Raw genomic sequence first — 27,592 nt, 5'->3', positions numbered from 1 at the left:
ATGATGAGATTAGTAAATGTGTGCTGTTTTAAGCCAATATGCTTTAATTTGTTGTGCAGCAATAGATAACTAATAGAGCTATCCTTTATTATCTTCTTTCAGTCTACATCTCTTTCTCCATTTCTTACCCCACCACTTTCTTTTCTTAACTCCTAGAATTAATGCCACATCAATGGCTTTTAATTCTTTACTCATTAGTTCAGGAATCAAATTAAGCATTTCAAGTTGAATTTTACAATGAACAGCTATGTACCCACCACCTGGATTTGAGTGTTTTGCTGCTCCTGTTTTATCACATATTTATTCATTGATTCATTCCTTTCTCCATTCATCAGCCCATTTTCTTTTGGATGCATTTTAATGTAAATTGCAGATATCAGTACCCTTCACCCTTAATAGTTCAGTATGCATGGCAGTAAATAAGCTTCAATATTTGTTTATAGTTTTTTTCCTTTGAAGTAAAATTTAAATACAGTGAAATGCAAAATCCTAACTGTATGTTTGTATTTGATTTTGAAAAATGCATACATCTGTGTATATGCCAAGCCCCTATGAAAATATAGTACATTCAAAGGTGTAAATTTATACTCACTGACACAGTCTATAAGACTATTTCTTATAATTCTATGCCTTCTCATAGCATCTGACATTATTGGATCACATAGTAGGTGCTCAATCAATACTTTTAAGACTGTAGTGGATGTCACCTGCTCTTAAAGAGAGCAAATGATCCTGACCACTGTGGATCTGACAAGCTGGAAAACAAAGACATTTCTGGAGCCTTGAGAAGCAAAGGAAAGGACCGAGAAGCTGCCCTCTATTCTTTGTCTGTGCCAAACCCCTTAAGGAATAGTTTGTCCACCAAAATTAGCATGGCATAGAGATAGTAAAAATGCTTATGAAAGGCAATTTGTTTTCCATAGAATTCACCAGATGGCCCACACTGTTAGGTATTACTTAAATCTCCACTTGGGAAAACCTGTTATCTCCCTCCCTTATAATAACCCCTTGGCTTAAATATTATGACCAGTGCACATAGCAACCCTGAAGCTTTGCTACAAGCATTTTAATGGCTTTTGAGAGCACGTGAAACAAAGATAGCCTGTAAGTAAAAAATAAAGAGTAATCTTCTGGTTTTAGCATATGGTGTATATGAAAAGGAGGCAGTTCTTCCTTTGTCATTACAAGGGCTCAGCTCAATCAATCAGAGCTACCTGTGTGCCTAAACCCAGTGCTCACTCCTGGCTTCTGACTCTCCCTCCGTTACTCGCAGCATGTCCTGGCACCAGCTGACAGGAGATAGCTCTTAGCAGCCCCTCAGAAATTGTACATTCCGAAACAGGCCTGAATTTACAGTGGAATGCCTGCATTTTTTTTTTTTTTTTTTTTTTTTTTTTTTTTTGTCTTTCTCCAATCTTCTTTCCTCTGACCTTCTCTCCTTGTCTCTAATCTTTGTCTAGTGCTCTCCTCCTCCCAACACATTTTTGCTGGCTCTCTCCATTATTTCTCCTCTCACAGCCTATCTTGCTCACATTGGCTCTCATTCACATCATTTTTATCTCTACCTTCACATACTCTTTTTTTCTCTTTCTCTCATTCTTTTCCTCTTTATTTTCATTTTTGCCTTTTGCACTTTCAATCTCATACCAAACACCCACTTTCCTAATTCTTTCTCTGTTTCCATCTCTTCCAAGCAGAGCTAGCATGTTGCTCGTATTAAAACCTTTGTGAAATGGCGCCGTTCCTCTTTCCTATAAATGCTATACCCTCTCTTCTGTAGCAGACTGAAGAGTCCCGATTTTCAACCGTGAAGGTTGTCCAGAGCTGTCTAATTTGTCAGCCTGGTTCCACCTGCCATATGCACAGCCTAAGCCCCATGACAACCCTCATTTTCTAAGCTGAACTTCAACCTTTGCCCTCTGACCCTTTTGTTCACGTTCGGTTATTGCAAAGGGACAGAAACACAACCCACTGGTGCCTTATTACAGTTTTAATTTCCCGAGTAGTTCCACCACCTCATTTTCACCTTCAACATCTCTCTCCCTTTGCAGGAGCTCCCCTTTGCTGTCTGTGAAACAAAACCCTTAGAATCACATTTGGATTTTATCTGTGATTGAGATCAGTGCTAAGATGATATTTCTTCGAGTGCTTTTCTAGTCCTTCTGCCCTTCCCTGATTCTAAATGAATATGCTGATTATAATATAGTTCTTCCTCTTTTCCCAATTAAAAAACACATAGATTAATACAGAACTCTTTTAAGATTAAAAAAAAAAATTGTGAGGACTTGTTGATGTTGTTATTGTTGTTATTTCTGCTACTGCTGTTTCTGTCCAGAAACTCACCAACAGAGTGTTACACTCTGAAACCTAGGCTTTCAATTCAGAAAAGCAGAGATTATCAGTCAAAAGTATTTGGTTTTTGAATGTTTCCTATGGTAAGTCCATTTTGTTTTGAAATTATGCTTAAAACGAATGTCCAGTCTCATTATACAGTTTATCATCATGTCCTATTGTTAATTTTAAAAATCTAATTTATCTTGAAATTGTTAAACCACCAACTAGAAAATTCAATAAATAAACCCCCATACAAATTGATTTAACTAAAATACACTTTACCAATCTGACTGTATAATTGCCTCTAAAACATCTCTATGGAACAGTAGGGTGGTGAATAGCCTCCCACTCAGCACCCAGCAGGGAACCTTACACATTGTTAAACTAAACTTAGAGCAATTATATAAAGGAATTTGTATCCTTTTTCTTTCCATTTTCAGCAATCTGCAAGGTAGCTGACACTTAACATCTACTCAATAAACTCACAAAAGTGATTAATCTGATCCCACTAATGAATCCAATGATTAGTGGTCATTATCATTTTGCATTTTAGAAGTTTGGGAAGGAAAAAGGTTAATGAAATCTGTGTATATTCACATAGCATACTTGAAAGGAAAATGTTGCTTCTTCTCTCTGGATCTCAGTTTCTTCCCCAATAAGATAAGAAAAGGTAAATAGTTGCTTAGGTCTCTGACATGTCTAATTTTATAAAATGAACATTCTGACTTAGTCCCATATGACCACCACCTACATACATAACCAGGGAGAAGCCAAGATTTAACAGAAATAGAAAAGAAACTCATTTGTATTGAGCACCATGGTGTATGTACTTTATATAAAGATGACTCAATGTGCTTCGTTCTCTCTAAGAGTCTAGTGAGGAAAACAAAATTTAAAGTGCAATTATCTATGAAAATTAGTCTGATGGTAGTTATCATTCTGATTTTCTTAGAAAGGAGTATTATAGTCTCTATTTCTTATTCCTCCTTTCCTCATGACTTTCCAACCAATTATATTCTCTATTTATTTTTAAAAGCACCATTTTTAATAACAGTTAAAAACATTTCAGCTTCCAATATCAAACATCTGACTCAGAACATTAATAGTGAGCACCAACAGGATACCTCTACTTTGACCATGAACATCCCTGGGGGCTACAAACAAGGCATGAAGAAGAAGACAGTAGGTTAAGGTTCATCCAGATCAAATCAAGAAAGACAACGTGAGATCCTTCAATGAACGGAATACCTACTGTACATCAAGCACTCTGCTCAAAGCTTGACAAAGGGAACCATATAATGACAAGATACTGTTTCTGTCCTCAAAGTACTTCCTATATAATGGGAAAGAGGCATGGATATAAACTTCTATTATGTAAAGCGTGCTTTGAAAAGCACTGACAAGATCCTGATGTTGAAGGGAAGAACTGAAAAACCCTTTGTTTTGCGGGGCTTACTTTTGAAAAATGAATGAAAACCTAAATGATAGAGATAGAGTAGAGTATAGGTGAATAGTGAGTAGAGAGTGATGGTCAACATCCCAGATTTTCCTGGGAATAGATGGTAAGAAACCTGCCATGTGAAGCTAAAGATTCAGGGCATAATTCATAAAGTAAAGAGGATCTCTGAAAGATTTTAGGTAGAGGAATTCTATGTGTTAGGAAGATTACTATGGTAGAAGTTTATAGAGTATGTTGATGAAGGGAGAAACAGCATTAAAGATGCTGTAAGAAGTCTGATAGTCTTAATTCTATATAACAAATATTTTAATTCTACTCCTCACCAGCACACAGCAGGATTGTACCTCCTTACATGAAGGTACAATGAAGGCCATGAAGTTGAACATGGCGTCTGACTTGCTTTGACCAATAAAATTGAGCAGAAGTGACATGTGCTACTTGAGGACAGACACATTCTATTCCCAGTGCAAGACACTGCACATTCTCTCTCTCCTTTTGCCTTAGCAACCAGTAGTTCTGGAGATGATATGGTTTCTTTAGTCTGCATCTCTGACCAGGTTACGATGTGAAGTAGAAGCCCCAGCCAATGTGCAACATATAGCAACAAGAGAAATAAGCCTTTGATATTTTAAGCTGCTGAGATTTAAAGGTTTTACCACATTACTACATCTATTCTCACTAATAGTTTGCTTCTAATATTGTCTTGCTTTGGCCAGTTAACACTTTTCCTCTAATTTCTCTCATTACATTATATCCTCTTTCTTTAAGAAAAACTGCTCTGTGGCCATGCCTGCATAGCCAGGAAGAGAGATTTGGTGATTTTAATTCTTCTTTAGGTCCAAACCACTTTACCATTTATGATCAACAGCATCTCCAAATTATTGCCCTATCATCCTTTCTTTAGGATGTCAAGGAGCAACATAGACTACCACAGCTGGATGAACTGAAAGGCTAAAAATTGCTTCTGATGTAAATTTAATAACAGTACCTTCTGTCCCTGGTTATTCTGTTTTAAAACTTTGAGGGAAGAGTTTCTAGTGTCTTCCACAGTTGTCAATTCTCTAATTGTCCTACACTACTCAAGGCCCTCCCTCTAAGTAGATGGCTCTGCTTCCTCCTTTGTGGAGCAGAAGATGTTTAGCTTATTCAGCTATCAGAAGTCAAATGGAGCTTTGGACTTGAAAGCAAAGAATGGTTCAAATCCACCTCCTTTGCGAAGTCTTCCCTGATAACAGGCATTCTACCTACCCCTACCCAGAACTGCCACTTACATTTGAGAAGGTTGAGGAAAAGTAGGAAAGAACTAGAGAAAATCCAGCTTAGGGTCAATTTACTGAGGTCTATGCCCTGGCTAGGTGCCACATTGGCCTGAAAGAGAAAGCATCTTTGTCTAATTTGCTCAAATTTAGCCTGTGCTAGCTATATTGCTCCAATTCCACCTGGACCCATACCACAATCAAACAACTCTGCTTGCTCCTTCCCTCTAGGCATGAGGCTCATTTTCAAACTTCCAAAGCATCCTTTGTAAGGCCCTCTCCTAGCCTTTATATCATTACATTGTAATACTTTTTGGATTTTATCCACCTCTCTCCACCATGCTATAAGTTCCTTGAGAACAGGTAATGAGATTTATTCATGTTGGTATCCTTAAAGCTTGACACTAGTTGCTCAGTAAATATTTGATGAATCAATAATGAATAACCAGTGAATGAATAATCCCAGGTTCTGCTAACTAGTGGTGTAAATAGGTAAATAATAGTGGAATTGATTTAGAGTTGGCTGATTGAGTGCAGAGGAAACACAAGAGGTAAGTTGATTGAGGTCATCTCAGGTCACACAGCTAATAAATTCATTAGACTTGTAATCCAGGCCCACTTGACTTCAAAGCATATATATTTAAGCATTATACTACACAGATGAATAGTTAAGAACACAGACATTGCCTGGTTTGATACTAGCTCAGCGACTTACCAGCTGTGTGACTTTGGCCTGTGCGTTTGTTTCCCTGGAAAAAAAAAAAAAAAAAAAAAAAAAGCTACAGTACCTGCCTCATAGGGCTGCTGTTATGGCTGTTGTTAGGATTACATGAGTAAATATTTACAACATGCTTAGAACAGTGCCTGACACATGATTATGCCTACTAAATCTTAGCCATATTTATAAGAAAACCTAACTAGTCTTCTGTTGAATAATGGAAGCCAAAGAAGAAGAATTTTAAGAAATGAAGATGCGAAATGGCCAACAGTATCACATATTGCAAAAAAAGTTTAAAAGGATATGGACTTTTAAAAATCATACTAGATCTATTGAGTAGGAAGTCAATTGTGAGGCAAGAAAGACTTTATATAGTCAAACAAACCTGGATCAATCTCCTGATTTTTGTGGAACACTGGGGGAGGTAATTAACTTACATGCGAAATGCTCAGTATGCAGCACAATTTTATTAATATTACTGCTTCCTCCTGAACAACACATTTAGTCCTCCACCACTCCTCTTTCCCTTCAAGTTTTATTTCTAATTTATTCAAGATTATCCTTTGCTCCTTTTTCTATCTTCTTCATCAGAGATTTTATTCATTCCCCAGCTCCAACTATTAGAAAAATGTCTTTATCCACATCTCAGGAGCTGCCTGCTCAAGACCGGTGATTCTCAACCCTGCCTAAACATCAGAGTCACTTGGGCTTCACCCCTAGAGATTCAGATTTAATTAGCCAGGGGTAAGTACAAGCATTTTTTTTTTTTTTTTTCTTTTCAGGTAATTTATATGTGCAGCTAGATTGCAATTTTAAAATATTTGCTGACACTTTCTACCCAGATATTCTGTGATTACTCTCAAATTTAACATGTCTAAGTCCAAATTCACCATTGTTACCAACTCTTTTCATTACAACATTGCATTCAATTCTAAGTAAAAAGAAACTGAGCATAACAAAGTGCTGTGCTTTGTTTGTTGTTGTTGTTGTTGTTGTTGTATTTGTTTTAATTTTTCAGCAACAAGAAATCCATAGGTAGACAGTGCTGACTTTAATTTAGTGAGCCAAAGACACCAAGGCTGAGGTCTCTAAATACTTTTGGCCTTTCCTTCATGATCCCAGTATGCTAACTATAGTTCTAACCATCATTTCTGCTTTCCGGGCAGGAGCAGTTTTAAGGACAAAAGACAGAAGAAGTAGCTTCTCTATCAGGAAAACAAATGGTTTATCCAGAAATCACAACAGACTTCTATTTATGTTTCATTGTCCAGTACCCTGTCTGGACATGACCATCTCTATCACATGACCACTCTATCACATGGCAAGGAAATCTGGGAAGATGAGATTTTAGCTATCATAATGGCAAAGGAAATAGAAAAAAGGGTTTAAACCGATGCTGGCTGCAGTATCTGCCCTGAAGTTCATCTTAAGATTTTCTACTTTTACTGTAGTTTTGTTGGTAGGAAAACTATTATCCTACGAAACTAGTTTTAAAAACTGGTGTCACTCTCTAGTCTCCTTCACCTACTCTACTGAATATGTTTTCAAATAAGCTTTTAACTCTTGAATACATTGTTCCTTTGCAATTCCACTGCCATTGTCCTAATTCAAACCATTGGTACCTCTGGCCTGAATAGGACACTGGCCACCTTGCCTTCAGTCTCTTTGTACCTGCCCAAACCATCTTACATACCACCAACAGTTATTTTACCAAAATAATCAGAAGCCTCTCGTGGTCTCTATTGCCAACCGAAGACCAAACTCTTTCCACTTCTGTGCTTTTGCTCACACCCTATTCTCTGCCCAGAATGCCTGCTTTCTTTTCTTTCCCTACCCTTTTCAACTTCTTACCACGGTTACATCAGGATTTAGGACAAAGAATTTTTATTAGGCTACAATGCTGAAGTTCAAGAACTCAAAGTGATAACTTGACATGTTCCAACCCTCAGCCCCTAGAAGGCTGGATCCCTTATGTTTTATTCTCTCACACTGTTATGGCTAGAAGTAGCTCGAAGCTTCCCCTGGAAAGACATTAGGTACACGTGATAGGCAAGCACAGAATAGAGAAATACTGTCAGACTTACTCTTCCTCTGGAAAAACTGTATGGACTCTACTTTCTCCCACTCTAGATCTAGGGCAAATGAAATATTTTAGCTTGCCTCTAGCCAAAGCAAAAGGAGGCTTTGTGGCTGGCAGCCTAGCTCACGAGATGGTTACACAGGTATTGTAGCAAAAGTCTCATTTGTAAGAGCAAATATGTAAGTGTCTCTCTCATATTCTCTCTTTCTTTCTCCCTCTCTCTTTTTCCCGTCTATTTTGGTAAACGTTTAACAATCAGCCATTGGGGGAAAAGCATTGATTTGTCATGTTATCCAATTGCTGTGGTGTAAGTACTCCAACCATGACCAATTTCAAGCTACCAACATTGCATCATGGAGAACAGAGTTGAGAAGAGAGATGAGTAACTGGCTCTTGCAGGAAGGTGTAAGCTGGGGCAAGCACACTGCTATGTGTCGTTCATTAATTGAATGGCTAATTATCAAGTGCTTACTGTATTCTACTTTGTATGATCAAGACACCAAAGGAAACAAGATAGGCATGATCCCTGCCTTCATGACATTTATAATCTAATGAGAGGACAGAAGCTAATTTTTCAGAAATTCAGGCTCTGGTCATCTTTTCCACCGTTAATCCAATTTACTTTTAATTTATGTGATATATAAATTATGTAGGTATCTCTTATCTTGCATTGTGAACTACAGAACAGGGATATTCCTTCATTTTGACACCATCATATCTAGCTAATATTTATATATAGTATGCCTCTGTACATTTTTACTAAAGGAATAAAAAATGTAGGAATGGCTGATGGGTTGACTTTGGGAGAGGCGCAGAGGGGTAAGTGGCAGCTGGGGCCAAGGTTAAAATGGGAAGAAAATCTATTGACAAAAACTGTTCTCTCCCAGTCCCTTGTGTTTCCAGGTGAATTAGTTCATTATGCAAGTCAAGATTTGAAGTACGGACTTCATCCATACTCTCCTTCTCCACTCAGTTCCTAATAAAAATGAGTTACACAGAACCCACTAGCAGTACTTTACGAGTGCTAGCAATTGCTACCATGCATCCTTAATAGCAGTGTAATCAAAAGTTATGATGCATTTTTCTGTAATCACAAGAAATGATACCCACTTAGTGCTAAGTAAAGCAAATTCCCCACCAAAAAAAAAAAAAGAAAGAAAGAAAAACGGCTAAAGCATTTCAATTTTCATTTTGAAACGAGTGAGTCAGAATCAATTTGGTAAAGCAGTTAACAGCAACTGTGTGCCCCTTTCCAGTTTATAACAGGTACAATTTTATTTTAATAAACAGTCAAGCAGAGATCCCTGATGCTGGATTATCATGGTGTGTTCAAACCTTCTGACTATTGTGTATTTAAACTGGGTATTAGAGGCCATCAGCAAAACACCAACATGAATCTTAAGAAGCAGATCAATTTGCCAGCATCCAGAACATATCCTTAGAAAAATAAATAAATATAAATAAACTGGTAAGGAGTTTTTTTTTTTTTTTTCTTGAGACGGAGTCTCGCTCTGTCACCCAGGCTGGATTGCAGTGGCCAGATCTTGGCTCACTGCAAGCTCCGCCTCCCGGGTTCACGCCATTCTCCTGCCTCAGCCTCCCCAGTAGCTGGGACTACAGGCGCCCGCCACCTCGCCCGGCTAGTTTTTTGGTATTTTTTAGTAGAGACGGGGTTTCACCTTGTTAGCCAGGATGGTCTCGATCTCCTGACCTCGTGATCCGCCCGTCTCGGCCTCCCAAAGTGCTGGGATTACAGGCTTGAGCCACCGCGCCCGGCAAGGAGTTTTTTCAAGGGGATTTCAGAACACTACAGGCTAAAACTGCATCCCAAGTGCCTTTATGTAAGCTATTAGCAGTTGCACCAAACCCAAGCTACAGAAGAAGGAAAATATCTTTGTTTTGTAAAGAGCATCTGTGAATTGTGTTTCCTCAGTCTTTCCACAGTTGACAAAATATATTTGTCTAATGTAATTTTATGTCCTAAGGAACCAATTTTTAATAATAAAATATTATTGTAACCTTAAATTATCACCATGGTACATTTTTCTCTATATCTCCTTTCTCCTCTGCCCCCTCTCTCTTTTTGTCTTTAATTCTTCTTTAGGAAAACATATTATAAGTGTGTGTGTGCATGTGTGTGTACGTGTGTGTATGTACATAAGTATGCACAAATAGTTATTTTTTATTTGGCATTAGGTTTTCAGAAGAATTATTGGAGCACAATGAAAAATTCATGGTCTCTGAAATATTTTTTATTTTTTATTTTTCTTGCAATTTATTTATTTATTTAGTCTAAGGTTAAACCAAGAAAACCACATTGCAACTGGAAGATAAAGTCCCTATAATAAAGCATTCTGAGGTTATTTCCAAAGGCACTGCAGTGATGCAACAGATACACATTCCTGGTACTTATTTCTTTAAGCTACAAGTAACGAGAGCATAGTGGACATAGGCAATTATTAAAACATAAACTGCTAGAAATGAAATCAATTCAATAATGCAATGTAATGCAAATGCAATTTCTTACTTTTCAGGCTTCAAATCAGTGCTTCCCAAATTTTTACTGAAGCAGTTGTTGGAATTGTAGGATTCTAAGCATAAGACTCAATTAATATGATGCAGGCAAAAGCCGAGTATTGATCCAGCTGATGTGAAATGAAAGTGAATGGGTGCACCTATAGCCAAAATACACCTGAAGAAAAAATAGCAGGGGTCCTACTTTTATTTGTATGTGTGAGGTATACGTCCCTATTTGTACCCCTAGCCCATGGATCCACTCTAGCCTTGGGAGAACAGGTTTTATTTCATGAAGTCGGAGGGATTGTTGTACCATGTTCTTAAAGCAGGAAACATATTTTGGATTCAGCATAGTGGATATATGTTTGAATTACAGATTGCAGGTTTGAAAATACAGTAAAATTTGCTGAAACAACTTGTGAAGAAGAATAGATCATTTTTATAACATTCCATGTATTTAAAAAACAAAACAAAACAAAAAAACCTAACCTGAGTTTACATTTTATCTCAGAAGAAACCTTCTGAGGTGAAGCCGAATTAAAAAAAAAAAAAAGGAGGTGGGGGCAAATATTTATTTTAGAAAATATATAAATATGATGAATCCTATACCCAAATATAAATATAAAAAGGTTGAGAAGGGTATATGCAAAAGCTGAGAATTGATCCAGTGATGTTATTTCTTATTAATAATATTATGGGTGACTTATCTTTGTTTATGATACACATTTTCTGATTTTTCTGGAATTTTACATATTACCTGCAAAACAAAACTGATAATTTTAATATTTTCAAGCAAAATTAAAACAAATATGCAACTATCTACAGATGTTTTTAATAACAACGGATGGTCCAAGAGGAAGAGCCTGAGAAGACTCAAAGGATAGAACCCAATGAAACTCATTGAAAAGTATGAAAGTTGAGATCAAGTGACAGGAACTGGAAAAACTGCCTGACAGATTAGGATGCCTGAAATGTCTTGATCATGGAAGGGGTAGATGAGACCTGCAGACTTGGACACAGTAGGAAAGATTAAACCAGTAAGGCTTCAGACTGTTCTCACCTCATCTCCTCCTTTAGAACAGTTACAGATTATTAATTAGACCAGCCTTATCTAAAAGCCTGCACAAGAGTGTCCGCAATTGAGTAAGTGGGAGTTGAAATCCAGTCCAATCTTTACTTGCCATGTCTAGCTCCCTGGCATGGGGTAGAACCTCTCAGAAAAACAGGCACTTTTTCCTAATCACTGAATAGCATTGTCTGGGGCAGTACAACATCCTCCTCACTGTGAATTTGCTCCATTATAGAATTGGGGATTTTAAATCCCAGCCATGGTTTCCTACCAACATTTTCAGTATTTAAATGCTGAATGTAGTTGTGAGAATATTTTAATGTTTGTATCTCAATACCCCATTCTTTCCTTTTCTAAATCCATATTTGGGCAATTGAGCACAGTAGTTAAGTAGTCCCAATAGACAAATTTACAGATTGTTAAAAGCAATTGAAATAAGAGTTTATAATGGGATACAATTTTGTTATTTGATACTAAGAATGTTCCCTCCTTTAAATGAACTAAAGAAGAAATTATCACTTTAAAAAGTGGTTTCAAAGAAAGAATATATATGGCACTGAATGTAGAGAAAGTGATACCTAAGAAGGAAACTTGTTTAGTATATTTAACCATTTGAGAAGTCTTTTTTTATTTTTATTTTTATTTTTTTACATAAATGCCCGCAATAGGTATATCTCACCTTGCTTTAAAAAAAAAAAAAAAAAAAAAAAGGTTTTACAGAGGTTATCAGATGAATTTAGTCAGTGGGTAAAGGTAGTCTGAAAAGGAATTATAGCCACCTAACTCCTTGACTGACATCCTATAGGTCTTATCAGAGGATATAGTTGTCCTGGATAGGCCCAAAGGGAAGAGAAGCAAGGGAAAGGAGGGAAAGGCAGAGCTAACATTTATTATCTATTACAAGTAAAGCACCATGCTAAGAACTTTTTACATATCTCATTTATTCACAGTAAATTTAACTGACAATTGATTATTCCTCAACATGTAATGCCAACATCAGATCTTAGCCAGGCCCAGCATTCTAGGGAATAGAAAAGAAATTAGCAAGTTTCCCTGGCCCTGTAGCTTTGGTTAGTTGTCTATAGCAACCAGGGTATGAGTCACTCAAGAATTACCAGGCTGGCCCAGCCTGGTGGCTCACTCCTGTAGTCCCAGCACTTCAGGAAGCCAAGGTGGGCAGATCACTCGAGGTCAGGAGTTTGAGACCAGCTGGCCAACATGGCAAAACCCCGCCTGTATTAAAAATACAAAAATTAAGGCGGGGTGCAGTGGTTCACGCCTGTAATCCCAGCACTTTCGGAGGCCGAGGCCGGTGGGGGGGGGGGGCGGATCATGAGGTCACGAGATCGAGACCATCCTGGCTAACACGGCGAAATCCCGTCTCTACTAAAAATACAAAAAAAAAAAAAAAAAAAATAGCCCTGTGAAGTGGTAGGCACCTGTAGTCCCAGCTACTTGGGAGGCTGAGGCAGGAGAATGGCGTGAACCCAGGAGGCGGAGCTTGCAGTGAGCCGAGATCATGCCACTGCACTCCAGTCTGGGCCACAGAGTGAGACTCTGTCTCACAAAAAAAAGAAAATTAGCTGGGTGTGGTGCTGGGTGCCTGTAGTCCCAGTTATTCAGGAGGTTGAGGCGGGAGAATCACTCAAACCCGGGAGCGGGAGGTGGCAGTGAGCCGAGATCGCGCCATTGTACTCCAGCCTGGGTGACAAGAGCAAGACTCCATCTCAAAAAAAAATAAAAATAAAAATAAAAAATTGCCAGTCTGTTCAGCAAAGATGGAAACCTGAAGTTGGGAAGCAAAAGCTAAGTAAACAGTAGATGAAGGACTTTTGTCAGTTAGATGTCTAAGTGGAAACCATCATAATAAATGATAGCTCCAAATAAGTTTAGGATCAAATTCCAACTAGAACTGGTTGAAGAAAGGAAATGAGATGAGAAAAGAGGGATGGGACATGAGAGACATTCAATTCAGGTGGCAAAAGAGTCCTCCTTTTCTTTTCTTCTTTTTACTAAAACCAGCTCCATGGATGCTTTTTAAAAAAAAAATCCTTGAATAAAATACAAAAGGAGCACTCGACTTTGAAATGTAGGATAGGGACATATTAGAATCAGAATCATAGAATTTTATGGCTGGAAAGAAACATTGAGATCCCCTAGGCAAGTTTTCATAGTATTTTCTGTTTCTGTGTTCTATGGTACCTTGGGGCTTTAGTGGGCAGGGGGACCAGTAACGGGGCTGGCTGCTATAGGGAACAGGGAGTAGGCAGAGGCTAATTTTACTCTCTTTTCTATATTAGGAATCTATATAAGATTTCCTTTAGAGAGAAAACAAAGGAGGCCCGGTGTGGTGGCTCACGCCTGTAATCCCAGCACTTTGGGAGGCCGAGGTGGGCAGATCACCTGAGTTCAGGAGTTTGAGACCAGCTTGGCCAACGTGGTGAAACCCCATCTCAACTAAAAATACAAAAATCAGCCACGGCATGATGGTGTGTGCCTATAATCCCAGCTACTGGGAGGCTGAGGTGAAGAATCACTTGAACCCGAGAGGCAGAGGTTGCAGTGAGCCAAGATCACACCACTGTACTCCAGCCTGGGCAATGAAGCGAGATTCTGTCTCAAAAAAAGAAAAACAAAGGAATTCTATTATGTTAAAAAGTGGAACTCATCAAAATTAAGTTTCTGTCTTTTGACCAATTAAGTCCATGGTGTTGGCTAAAGCGAGAGACTTTCCCAAAGATCCGTGAGTGGCTAGCAGTGCTTCCAGTACCCCGACTCCAGGAGACTCTCACCACTGCACCAGGCTGCCTCTCATTATGCAGCCTAATTCCCTATGAGATGGTTTAATTAAAATTGTGACCATTTTGGCTTTAATCTTGAGATTCTAATTATTTTATGTTAAATATCTTGGTAGCTAATAAAAATGAATTAAGTATATAAAAACAACATTAAGTTTAAATAATATTTTAAGCAGTATTTAGACCCTCTATCTTTCTGCCTGCATGGTCTTTAATATTTTAATCTATTACTGCCTCTGCAGATAAAGCTACATGTCATTTCTGAGGGTAAATGCCTAATAACTTCTTTCTTCAAGGTCAGGGTATTATTTTGTATGAGGAAAATTGTTCTCCTAAACCAGCCAAGCATAATTACCAAGTGTTTTTTATCCTGCAAGAATTTACATAGACGTGATAAACACTAAGTGACAATAGAGTTCTAATCCCTTCCCAACCAACTCTGATACTGCCATAAACCTCCAGAAAAAAAAAATCGGAAACCACAGTAGCCCAACATTGCATTTACCTCCTTGGGTTTTATGCTCTTAGTCACGGACACAAAGGATTAAGTTTTGGAGCTATGGGGCACACAGGGTCCTAGTATCCCTCCTGGCCTAGCAATATCTCTTTCTATAGGTAACAAATAAGAAGCAGCAGCATGTATGTTTGTTTATGTTCAGCACTGGTGAAGTGTTGTGCATGTATTATCTCACCAAATCCTCACACAGATACTATGCAGTGGGTATGAACTATTATTCTCCTTATTTTGAAGTAGAAATAAAGGCACAAAGGTTAAGTAATTTTTCTATGGTCACCCAGGATTTAACCCAAGCAGCCTGACCTCAGAGTCCAGAGGGTGGGATCCATGGTGAACCAATGCAAATGTAGTTTACTGAAGTGACTCAGATATCAGATCTAAGAAAACAAAAGAAGTCACTGAATTAAGGTCCGGGTTAGTGATAGCACAAAATTGGAAAAACATGAGCCCCTCCTTTTGGGAAGGTTTGAATTCCTAGAAGGAAATAGGAAGGAAAGATGAGGGGAGAAGAGGTGGAGGCAGAAGTAGATACCATACAGTAAGGTGCTCCAATCTCTCAATCCATACTCTCAGCTAAGGACAGACCAGGGAACCTAAGAAGCCAAAGGAATATAGGAGCAAGGAGGAAGGAACAATGTAGACTTCATGGAGGTAGACTGGAATCTGGGACGCTTGAGAAGGAGCAGAGACACACAGGCACTGAGAAATTAAAAGAAGTTTCTGTGGGGGGCTGAGAGGGGCCAGTGGAGCTCAATAGTGGAGCTGGCCAAGAGTAAGCCCAAGGAGGCCAGAAGAGGGCAGAGCATGAGGCAGGAGGAAGAAGAGCCAAGCCAGCCTGGGACAGGTGGCACCTCTATTCACATTCCTATTCCCCAGAGAGGATGTCCCACCTCTTTTTCAACTGCCCCACCTTTACAGTGAACTGCTTAAATGCTAACAATTATGTCTAAGTAACTTCACTCTTTCATATAAACTATATATTTTAAGATCCAAACAATGCAAAAAGTAAACTTCAAATATTTAAAATTCACATAATATTTAAAATTAGTACTGCTGCATATAAAGTTGTCCATCTAGCACAGCTGTCCCTCTTACACATGCTACTAAAAGACACACTCAGTAATTATGAATTAAATTGGATTGAGTTGGATTGATTGGTGACTCCCTTGCTGGAAGTTTCAGACAAAAACACTATATGAGGGTGCACAGCTTTAAAGCTAATGTGACGTCTTCCCTTACCATTCTCTCATTATCAAAACCATTCTCAGGTAAAAGCAGGAGAAGCCTGGGTATAGAAAAGAAAAAGAAAAAAGAAAAAAGGACACCGGAGGAGAGCAGGCTGCCTGTTCATCACATACACATAGGGAAAATTCTGCCTAACAGAGAAGCTTGAGGTTGTGGGGGAACAAAACCACTATCTCCACTCTTCTATCTATTGCTAACTCTGCCTATATGCATCTGTTTACATTTGAAACAAATGAAAACCCTTTTCTCTGTTGACAGAAAAGCCAGAGACTTGGGCTCCATTCGTTGTCATACCTGCTACTAATACTTATGACCACAATTACAATGCCATCCACTCAGAGCACCATAAAGAGAAAAGCATAGGCAACAGACAATAGGAACCAGATCCCATGGGATGCAGAAAATGATCCTGATATCCCAGCCTCACACCAGATTTCAGGCAGAGCCCCAGCGAGGTGGTAACAAAATGTAGCCTACTTTGGGGGGATTGGGACAGCTGGCTGGGGTAGGCCCAGCAGTTATGGTCAGCTCTGACTCCGGGGATTCTTTCAGGTCTATTTTTAGGTTTCTCCAGTGTGACTGCAATGTCAGGCTCATCCATCTCCTTCCCTCTTCACTTTCTCTTATCACTCTGCCTGAATCTGAGTGACAAACAATGGTCTTCACCAGTTTCAACAATACACAGATTTGTAAGGATGGAATTGACCTAGACACACCATACAAATTAGCACAGACTCTGGGGGCTTCAAAGAAAATCAGATGGAGGACTTAAATGAAAAATAATCAGTGCCGCCTTTCCTTTCTTTATCTTTCTGGTGGTTCATGAGAATAGGGTGGGGGTGGGGGGTGAATTTCTGATAGCAGAGAGCTGCCTCCATCCATATGGGCCCTGCTTGAAACACCCAGAAGGATGGAATTGGGTTAAACTTAGCTCAGAGTGGAAAGAAATGACAACAGCATTGCAAATGTTTAAAGCTTATAAAAATAGACTCAGAACTATGGTTAGTTCTCCCCCCTCCCCAAGTTTGGCATATACTTGGCACTCAAATATTTGTGTAATGAATAAAGATTATATGCAAAATTGTACTAGAACACAATGTTTTCTGTATTTTCCTGGCTATCTATGTCCTCTGGCTATCTATATGTCTTCTCTTTTAAGCTCTTGTTGCAATGAACTGCGTATTACTCCTCAAAGCTCCCAGGCATCTGCCCAGGCAGTGCCTCCATCTACTGTGCCTTTCCCCGTAGTCCATCTGAAAATTTTGATTCATCTTTGCAAACCTTGCCATGGTATCATCTAATCTATGAAGCCCTTCCTGACTCTCTTTATGGAGAACTTACTTCTCTTTCTCCATGCTATCTGTCTTCTTTATGCTTCCATTGTACTTATCACAGGGTACAGTCAAGTGTCTATTGCTTCAATTGTCTCTGATTTCCATGCCAACATGGACTGCTATTTCCATGATTAGCACAGTGACAGGCACATAATCTGTTCTCAATCAATGTTTGATGGATGAATACATTATCTTGAATTGATTCTGATCAAACTGGGGGGAAAATGACTTTCCATGACCCAAATTGCACCCAAACCCCACCGATCAGTCTCACCAATGCATAGTTGATCACAAGAAGGCCAAAAAAAAAAAGTATGTAGACTATGATCACAAACCCATTCTCACCTTGCAAAGAATAAAAAGGAAGTGTAAGTACTAATGATGATATATTAACAGTAATTCAATTTTAAATAGGCAAGGAGGAGAGAATGCCAATTTGAAGTTTGATAGTTTAGGGTGTACCAGTTTCCCAGGGTCATTATAACTCTCACTGAGGCTATTTGGCCTAAAAATTATTTCAATGAACCATGACTTAATATAGTAGCCTTGAAATCATCACTGCAACTTCAACAAAAACAACATTTGTCTATTTTGTGTACTCAAGGCTCTTGTTATTAGAATCTATACAATAGATTCTATCCAGAATTCAGTGCTGTCCCTAAAAATGAATATACATTGTCTTTAAAGAGAGGGAGAATAAATTTACCTTTTGCTTTGGAATTTCAGAAGCTCGAAAACTATACTGTTTACTAATATTAATATGTCATTCCTAAAGGCAATTTTAATAATTTTTTTCTAACGTTTTCTATTTCCTAAAAATTTATTATATGTATATATGTGTGTGTGACTTTTTTATTATTGTAAGCTATCTCAAATGCATTCGAGATGTAGGCAGATTATAAGTCACACATTAGATAAGAAAATATAGATGAGCAATTGAACAAGACTAGGAACCAAGTACAAACTCCAGAGGACCCTTTGATTGAGGACTCCTCATTTCTGACCTATGCAAATGGCAATGTTTTTAAGCCTAATTCCTGCTTCCTATGGGTCCATTTCAAAACTTGAGATTTCCAGTACTTCCTGGTTCTGTGGACTCTAACCCAATCTTTACTCCGCTGTAGTGGTTTTCAAACTCCACAGCATATTGGAATCACCTGTGGACTTTTTAAATGTCTTCACCCCAAGCCTTACCTCCAACCAATTAAATAAATATCTGAAAAACAAATCAGTATCTCTTAGAGTTTGATACAGGCGTCATTTTTAAAACTCTCCAGGTGATTCAAATATACAGCTGAAGTTGAAAACCACTGCTCTACAGGAACAACCCTTTATGTTTCAAATACACTTCTACCTAATGATCTGAGTGTAGACCCTGTGGAGCTCCACCAAGATCATCTAATTGTCAACAGGACTCTGAGACACCCTATGTGTCCAGCTGTCCTTATAAGCTGAAAGAATGACCTGCAACCTGATTGTTTTGTTTAGACCCCCAAGCCTTTTGTCGTTTCTGATTTATAACCCTGTTGTTCCAAGGTTACCTAGGGGAAACTAAGAATACCATATCCTGCCTCTCTATCCCTTTGACATTATTAGATGATTTTTTTCCCTTTATTTATTGGCTAGGCACAAAAATAGTCTAATGCACAATCTCTAAGAACCCTTGTCTTCAGCTCTGGCTAGGAAACGTGTGCTGATAAAGGTTCTTATTCCTGAAAACACCTGTTTTCCAAAACAGAAAAGCAAGAAAGAAACCTGTTCTCCCCCAAGATTCTCCAGTTCTGCTCTCATGATGATTGCTCAGCTTACAAAGCTATCTGTAAACAGGCATCTGCTCCAATTCTAAATGTTCAGCAGTGGTTTACCTTGCCTTCAGAGACCTCGACATCATCCGCCTTGGCTCAGCACCCTTCAGAGCCAGTGATGCAAGCCAGATGCTGAGTGCTTCAGGCTGAGTCTGACATCATCCTCTTGTCAGGGACTCTGCCATCTCCCACCATTGGCTGCTGCTGTGTGTGCTGAAGTTAAAGGTGGGCACTTAGCACATTTATTACATACGGGGCTTATTAGATAACTGGGCTCTGCTGTGATAAATTGGCTGTGTGCTTCATTTGGACTCTCAATGCTCTGCAGGTTTTTCTAATTTAGTTTTGCCATGGCTCAGCCAAGATGGGATTCAGAGGAAGAAGAAGGGAAACGAGGAAAAAAAGAGAGAAAGAAAGCTTGTGTGGTATATCAAATTCTTGCTCTGTCTTTTCCTGGCTCTGAAATGAAGGGTCTTTTAAGCTGCCATCCTAAACAGCATCCACAAAGCTGTCTTCCTCAGGACGTTTGCTTTTCTTAAAGTGCCCCTGCTCTTTCATGATTACTCCTCCATTCATTATGAATAGTTACTGCTTTGGTCCAAAGCTGTCACTTTTTTCCCCCTTCCTTTTATGTTTAGATTTAAATGTGCACACATGCACATTCACAAACATCTCCTCAGCACCACCACTAAGCACAGGCGAGCAGGGGAGAGGAAGAGAGATGAAGAGAGGAAATGGGAGAGGGTTGTTGGCTGCGTCCTGTGTGAATTGCTCTATACCTGCAGCCCTTTTAGAGGCTTCAGATCTCTCTCCTCCAAGCAAACACCAGGGCATTGAAGGCTGCTTTGAAATGTGGCAGGCTTTGAGTGCATGTGTGCGTGCTTGTGCAATGAAACACGAAAATCTATTTCCCTATCAGAGTGACTGACATTTCTTTCCTGCTTAATGCAGGCCTTGATCTTTTCCTGACTTTTTTGATTCCCTCCAGCTTGCCTTATCAGTAGGTGAACTCTCATCAAAGGACACAGAAATCACATGGTCCTTGATGCCAGGCCTAGCTAAGCCTATTAGGGCCACTGACCACCAGGCAAGGGCAACACCTGGGGAGCAGATGCCCGCTCAGTGACCCTTGGATAAGGAAACCCCAAGATGTCATCTGCCTCCTGAATTGTACAGATGTGGAGAGCTTCCTCTGCCTCTCTAGGGTGAGAAGGATAATTCACTGAGGAGAGTGTTCTACTAGCCTCCTCTGCAATTCTATTCCACATCATTCCCATCAATTTTACTTTAACTACTGTTTATATAGAGGTGATATTTTATAAAGTACAAACATTGGGATAAGCTCTGCACTTTGGAGTCAGCTAGATATGGATATTCCCAGCTCCCCTCCTGATTTGTATTTATGTAAGTTATTCAACCTTTCCAAATCTCAATTTCCCCATCAGCAAAGTGAGCACAAAGACTGTACCCACTTCACAAGGTGGGTATCATAAAGTTCTTGAAACAGGGCCTAATTCATAATAGTTTAATAATTGTTAGTTATCATTATTATTTCTTAGACATCTTGGAAGCATCAAAGAACCTGTCAGCCACCTTTACATCTTCATGTCCTTTTTTTGAGAAGGGGCTTTAGGTCCCATGTCAACAAGGGAAGGGCTGAAACAGCAGCAGCTCAGTGGTGGAGGAGGGAGAGAGCTGGGCAGAATGGGAGAGGCTGAGCATTGCTTCCAGCACGACAGGGCTGCGGGGACTCAGCATATGTGGCTCCTATTGCTCAAGTCTCTCCATCTGAAGCTGTATATTTCACCCACCAAATTTGCCAAATGGAACCTTTGGAATTCAGAAGATAAAAATTTCAGAAGAGAATATGGCTTTTTCAGCCCTAGTCTGTGTACCAGGTAGTAGTCTCGTTTAGAATAGCTAAGAGGAACTGCTGACCATTTGTTCTCCAGGCCTTACTATTTGGGAATCATTCTATAGGAAATGAGGGAAAGGGTAAGGGCTACTGTCATTCCTGGAAACCTCACTAGTAACCTGATGGCATCACATGAATTTCCCATTTTGATCTATAGAGATTGTCTGACTCAGACCATAATTCAAAATCACAATGTAATAATGACTATACCAATTTAACCTTCTTTCAGAGAGTGAACCCCATTTGTAAAGAGGCTTGCTGGGTGTTTCAGACCATAACTCCTTGTATATACTCCTCCCTCAGTATTTGGTAATTGGCTACCTCAACCATTGACATTTACTGAGTGTCTGCCACATGCCAAGTATTGTTAGGAGCTTGGGATAGAAAGATGAGTGTGCCTCCCAGTAGGAGAGAATACAGATAAGAAAGATGTGTTTCCTAATTATATTATAAAGCCACATGCAACATTCTCTCTTAACCTCACAATTCTTTAGGTTGAGATCACTTAGTCTCAGTTTACAGACAGGGAATGGATTCTTTAAGGGGTTAAGGGACTTGCTCGAGGCCAAATAAATCCTTTAATGAATACAGTTAATATTTAAACCCCATTTAATACTGCAACCTGCCCCTCATTCCAGCATTCCTGATTCTCTTTCCCTGATCCACTTTTTGTTTTTTGTTTCTCAGTTCATTATTTCCATACTTCTTATCATTTTCTAACATACTATATTATTTTCTTATTCTTTTAGGGGCTTTTTAGCACCTGTCTCAACTCTCTGGAATGGAAATGCCACAATGATTCTGTTTTGTTCATTTACTGAACATAGTAAATGTTAATAAGTAGTTGTTGAATAAATGAGTTAATTAACTTAATGAATGGCTCTAAAGGCTTAAGTCTTTCTTCTGTTCCTTATTATAATGGAATAAGTCCATAACAAGTAGTATTTAGAAATGTAAATAAAATGTTATGGGAATTCAAAGAAAGAGTTAAAAATATTGGTTAAACTTGGGTGCAAAAAGCTGGAATAGTATTAAAGCCAAGTTTAACAAAGTGTGGCCCACCGAGGGCCTGTTTTAGATATCCACCAGGACATGCTAAAACTGCAAGTTTCTGAATCCCACCCCAGACATATTGTATTAAGTTTTCTGAGCCAAATAATTTGCATTGTAATGCACTTCCCAGGCTATTGGTATGTACCCCAAAGTTTGAGAATCATGGAAAAGGTACAGATGGGAGATGAACTTCGGGAAAGTGGTAGAGGAAGGGCACCAGCAATATTGAGTGCTTTTATAGATGAAGAATTAAGGACCAAATGCATTTAGTTATTTTTTCCAAATCACAAAGCCAATAAGTTAGGATTTGATGTCAAGGCTCTTTGTGGTACATTCATTGACTTTAGGGATCATTTTTTACTTTTTTACATCCCTACAATGTAGTACTCAATCAATAGTCAATCACTAAATACTTGTTGAACAAGCTGATGCCTAATACTATGGAACTAGATTAATTGCTCTGACCCTAGCAACTCTTGGCACTAGAGACTCCTCATCTCTATGAACTTCCCAGCCAAACCCTCAAATCCAAGACTTTAAAACCCAAGGCCCAGAATAGGTCAAATGCAGCTGGACTGTGACCACTCTGCTAATGGCAGCATCTACCCCTGTCTGGCCTGCAGGGAGTTAGCGATGGGGCAGGAGCAGCCCAGGGGTGGGACAAAGGTAGGAAAAACATTGAGGAGAGAAGCATTCCAGTCTGGTGGGACTACTTCGTACTTTTGTGTCACAGTTCTCAACTATCCCAAGTACACACACACACACACACACACACACACACACACACAATAACAAAAGGTTTCCACAAAGCAGCAGTCTCAAAGTTAACCTGGCTTTCTGCCAAGTCCCTGCATGTTATCTCCAAATCTGGGGGTCTATTAGTCCTTTACTTTGCCAACCAAGGGCTTAATTTGAACAACAATAAAAACAAGAAGATTATCATTAAGTTTTATTTTTACCACAACTTCCCCCCAGCAAAAAAAAAAAAAAGAGAAAAAAAAATCCTGACAACATCCCATGTCCCGTCACATCCCATTTTTACAGTATAGCTGTGGGGTGTGTGATCCGCAGCCAGAAATAAAACAGAACTGGAAGAGTCAGCCATCTGTCTGGAAGCACACACAGTCCCAGATGGCATTTCCTTTCTGGCTTTCTGGTAACAATCTCCTCTGTCTAACGAAATGAAGCAGAAATTGCCCAGTGAATTAGTGGGGTTGATGAACCCCCATCCTCCTAGCTCTGGCATTAGGATTTGAGATCCCCCAGAAATAATTTATTTGTATATACTATCTTGCCCTTGCTATTGCCATCATCAGAACTATTCCTCTATATTTTCAAAATGTGTGTATGTGTGTGTGTATGACTTTTCAAGAGCAAGAACTGTTTTCTCTTCTTCTATGCACCCAGTTCTAGACCACCCGAAGGGCAATATGCTTTTTGTGCCCTGCACACAGTGGGGATAAATGCTCACTGCCTGACTAGCTGGCTTACTAACAGTTCGAATAGGATTCCTCATAAGCCCTAGTAACTACAATTCTGTCTGCTTTTGCTTCTCCACTAGATGACCAAAGGCAGTGCTTTGAAGATCAATTCTACATCAGCCTAAGTACACACAATACAACCTAAGTACATTGGGAAGGAGGGGTAGAAAGGAGGGCAGGAGGTGGCTAATGAATATGGAGTTGTATAAAGACCCCTGGATTGGCCCTCAGAAGACTATTTTACCTCTACTACTAACTAGTAGTGAGATCTTGGGCAAGGAAGATATTGAATCTTCAAGAACCTGAGATTTCTCATTTTGTGTTAATTCTGAGCTCTTTGGAGTTGAATGAGAGTCACCTGAAAAGCTTCTTAAAACAAATTGCTGGCTCCACCCACAAAGTTTCTGATTCAGTAGATCCGCCGTGCAGTCCAAAATTTTCCTTCAAGTTCCCAAATGATGCCAATGCTACAGGTCCAGGAATCACACTCTGAGAACCCCTGGGCTAGCTTATACCATGCATAGCAAGAATTCAGAAATGTCTGTTTACATAAATGAATAGATAGGTGAATCTACAAAATAACTTGAGAGATAGGTAATTTCTGACATGAATCAAATAACTGCAGGCAATATGACCACCTCCTTCTTTCAGTTTTGGAGTCATGGATTAGTGATTATACACAGGGCTCAACACAACCCATCAACCACACAAACAAGAATCTAGTACTCCTTCAGGCCAGAAGCCTCTCTGGCTTATAAAACTTTAGCAAGCTGAGAGATAACCCAAAAATTTACATGGGAAGAGAACCACAATAGTGTTTGAAATGAAATAACTGCTTTCTTCGTGGTAAGGATATTTTAACCCCCAGAAGACAAAGTTAAAAAAACTAAAGAAAGTCAGACACATGTTATTAATATATTTCTTTATGAACGTATATATACATATTTTCTCTGGGTAGGAAAACTTCCCTAAAGAAGATTAAAAACACTTACATGTAACAGGAAAACAGGACTCTTCAGTTTCAGCCTTTGGTTTATGGCAATTGTTTGTCAATCACAGGGCCAATTTTACCCATCCCTAATATTCTAAATAAAAGAATTTGTTTTACTTCTTAACTATAGGTTAAAGTTGTTAAGCCTGGTTAGGAAAAAATTATCAAGCACTGACTTTTTCTTGACTAAGTAAATCTCCAAATAGGTTAATTAAGATTTAAGTTAGAATATTATTTGAAATGAAAAACTTTTTGTGGACTTTTCTGAAATTAAGATAAAGATATAGTACTAGATAAAAACTAATGGTGGCCTCACAATTTCAACCTTATCACCTCAACTCTTTCCATGAATAAGTAACAATGAGCTTATTCTTTTTTAAAAACTTTTTTTAACTGACAAATAAAAAATTATATATATTTATGATGTACAACATGATGTTTTGATGTATATTGATACATGATGATTTGATATACATGATACTGTACATTGCAAAATGGTTAAATCAAGCTATTTAATATATGCATTACTTTACATACTTATTTCTTGTCGTGACAGCCTACTGTGCATCGTTTTGGGGAACTAAAACTAAAAGACAGGATGGTCATGACTTTTGAGTTTAATCAGACAATTAATTCTATTCATACAATTTAAAATTTACTCACTGATTAATATATGTAAACACTATATTGACTGCTGATGAAACAAAGATGCTAAGAAAAGACTTCTCAAAGTGCTTATGGTGAAGGTTTGTGATCTTTGAGAGAAGGGAAAATAAGACTGCCACATACACTCTAGTTTTATATAAGGGAGGTCATTTTCAAACCATGGCAACAGCAAAATGGAGCCCAAAGAGAGCAACAGTTTTATGAGCAAAGGAAACAGAGATGTAAATTCTAAGTTACTGAGGCAACTGTAATTTGTGAGTAAGGAACTGCAGAAGAGAAAGCTGCCAGAGAATGATCACAAATAATCTGAATATAAATTTCTTCAAGTCATTGGCCAAATACTTTCTGCCCATCTAGGCTGAGACTCCATGAAACATGGCAAAGATTGAGTATAGGAAAGATATGCTTAGAGTGGAGGTTCTGGATGTTGCACAGCTCTGGGAAGCATTGGCGTTCTGATCAGTAAGAGTGGGGAAACCTCTGGGAACACACATTTAAAATTCAAAAGAACAATGTCTTAGGAGTAGAGCTACTCTAGACTCATCCCAACAAACCCTTAAGCCAAGACTTGAGAGGATCAAGCTGATCTGTCAGTAAATTAACTCCCTTCAAGAACAAAGCTTATTATTCTTTAAAGGCAGACAACAAAATAATGTATTAATATTTATGCCAACAAACAATAAAATGTACTAGACATGCAAAGAAGCAGGAAAAAAAACCCACTTATAACCAGGAAGAAAAAATAGTCAATGGAAATAGGGTAAGAGACCAAGCAGATATTAGAATTAACATGTGACATCTTCAAAACAACTCTTACAAATATGTAGAAACAATTTTAAATAAAAAGATGTCCCACTCCTTGAGCGTTATCTGTGCTTAGTGAGTATTTCTAAAGATTAGAGCTTGGAAAGGGCAAGAGTACAGAATCCTGTCCCACTTTTCCTCAGCCAAGTAAAGGCCAACAGCAGTAAATCACATTTTAGCCTATACCCCTGATATGATGTGATAAGATGGGCACTCCACCCAGTGAAATCCCACACCCTGTATAACCATGGGAAAACATCAGTCAAAACAAAATTGAGAAACATTCTACAAAATACCTGACATCCTCCAACCCTTCAGGGTTATCACAAACAAGATAAATTGTCATAGACCACAGAAGAAATGGAGACAGGAAGACAAAATGTTATGTAGTATTTTAGATGGGCTCCTGCATTGACATTGTTTTTAAATACAGGGAGAATATGACTGGAATTCAAATAAAGTATGGGATTTACTTAATACCAATAAACAATGTTGGTTTCTTACTAGTGACAAGTGCATCATTGTAATAATGTTAGCAACAGGCATGAATGGGTGGTATATGAACCCATTATGCCTATGAACCATCTTGGCAACTTCTCTGTAAATTTATAACCATTCTAAAACAAAATAATGCATTAAATGAACTATCATCTCAAATTTGTCTTTGGGAAGAATACAAAGAAATTTAAAAATGAATATAATAAATTAACAGATGCAGAATCTCTAACAGGGACATGGAAATTGTAAAATATTAAAACTCTAAAACTGAAAAATAGCTGACATGAAATGTACTAGATGAGCTCAATAGAAGATTAGATACTGAAGAAGTAACAATCAGTAAGCTAGAAGACAGGGCAATAAACTTAAGAATGCACAAAAGAATGATATAAAAAGGAACAGATAGTAAGTAACCAGTGGGACACTATTAAGTCACCTAACATACATATAATTGGAGTTACAGAAGGAGATAGATTGGACCACAAAAGAAATGTAAAGAAATAATGAATAACATACATTGCAAATTTGACTTAAATATACACACACACTTGGAGTAAGAAGCTCAACAAACCTCAAGCAAAAACAATACAAAGAAAACTGCACCTAGTATAACATAATAAAACTGATGGTTTTTTTTATCCATCCGTTTTCTTAATAATATACCTAGCTGGATAAAGAAAATGTGGCACATATACACCATGGAATACTATGCAGCCATAAAAAGGATGAGTTCATGTCCTTTGCAGGGACATAGATGAAGCTGGAAACCATCATTCTCAGCAAACTATCACAAGAACAGAAAACCGAACACCTCAGGTTCTCACTCGTAAGTGGGAGTTGAACAATGAAAACACATGGACACAGGGAAGGGAACATTATACACCAAGGCCTGTTGAGGGGCAAGGGACTAGGAGAAGGATAGCATTAGGAGAAATACCTAATGTAGATGATGGGTTGATGGGTGCAGCAAACCACCATGGCACGTGTATACCTATGTAACAAAACTGCACTTTCTGCACATGTACCCCAGAACTTAAAGTATAATAAAAAAA

The sequence above is a fragment of the Rhinopithecus roxellana genome, chromosome 8, assembly GCF_007565055.1.
Source record: "Rhinopithecus roxellana isolate Shanxi Qingling chromosome 8, ASM756505v1, whole genome shotgun sequence".
Taxonomy (NCBI): Eukaryota; Metazoa; Chordata; class Mammalia; order Primates; family Cercopithecidae; genus Rhinopithecus; species Rhinopithecus roxellana.
Note: the sequence above shows the minus strand (reverse complement) of the source record.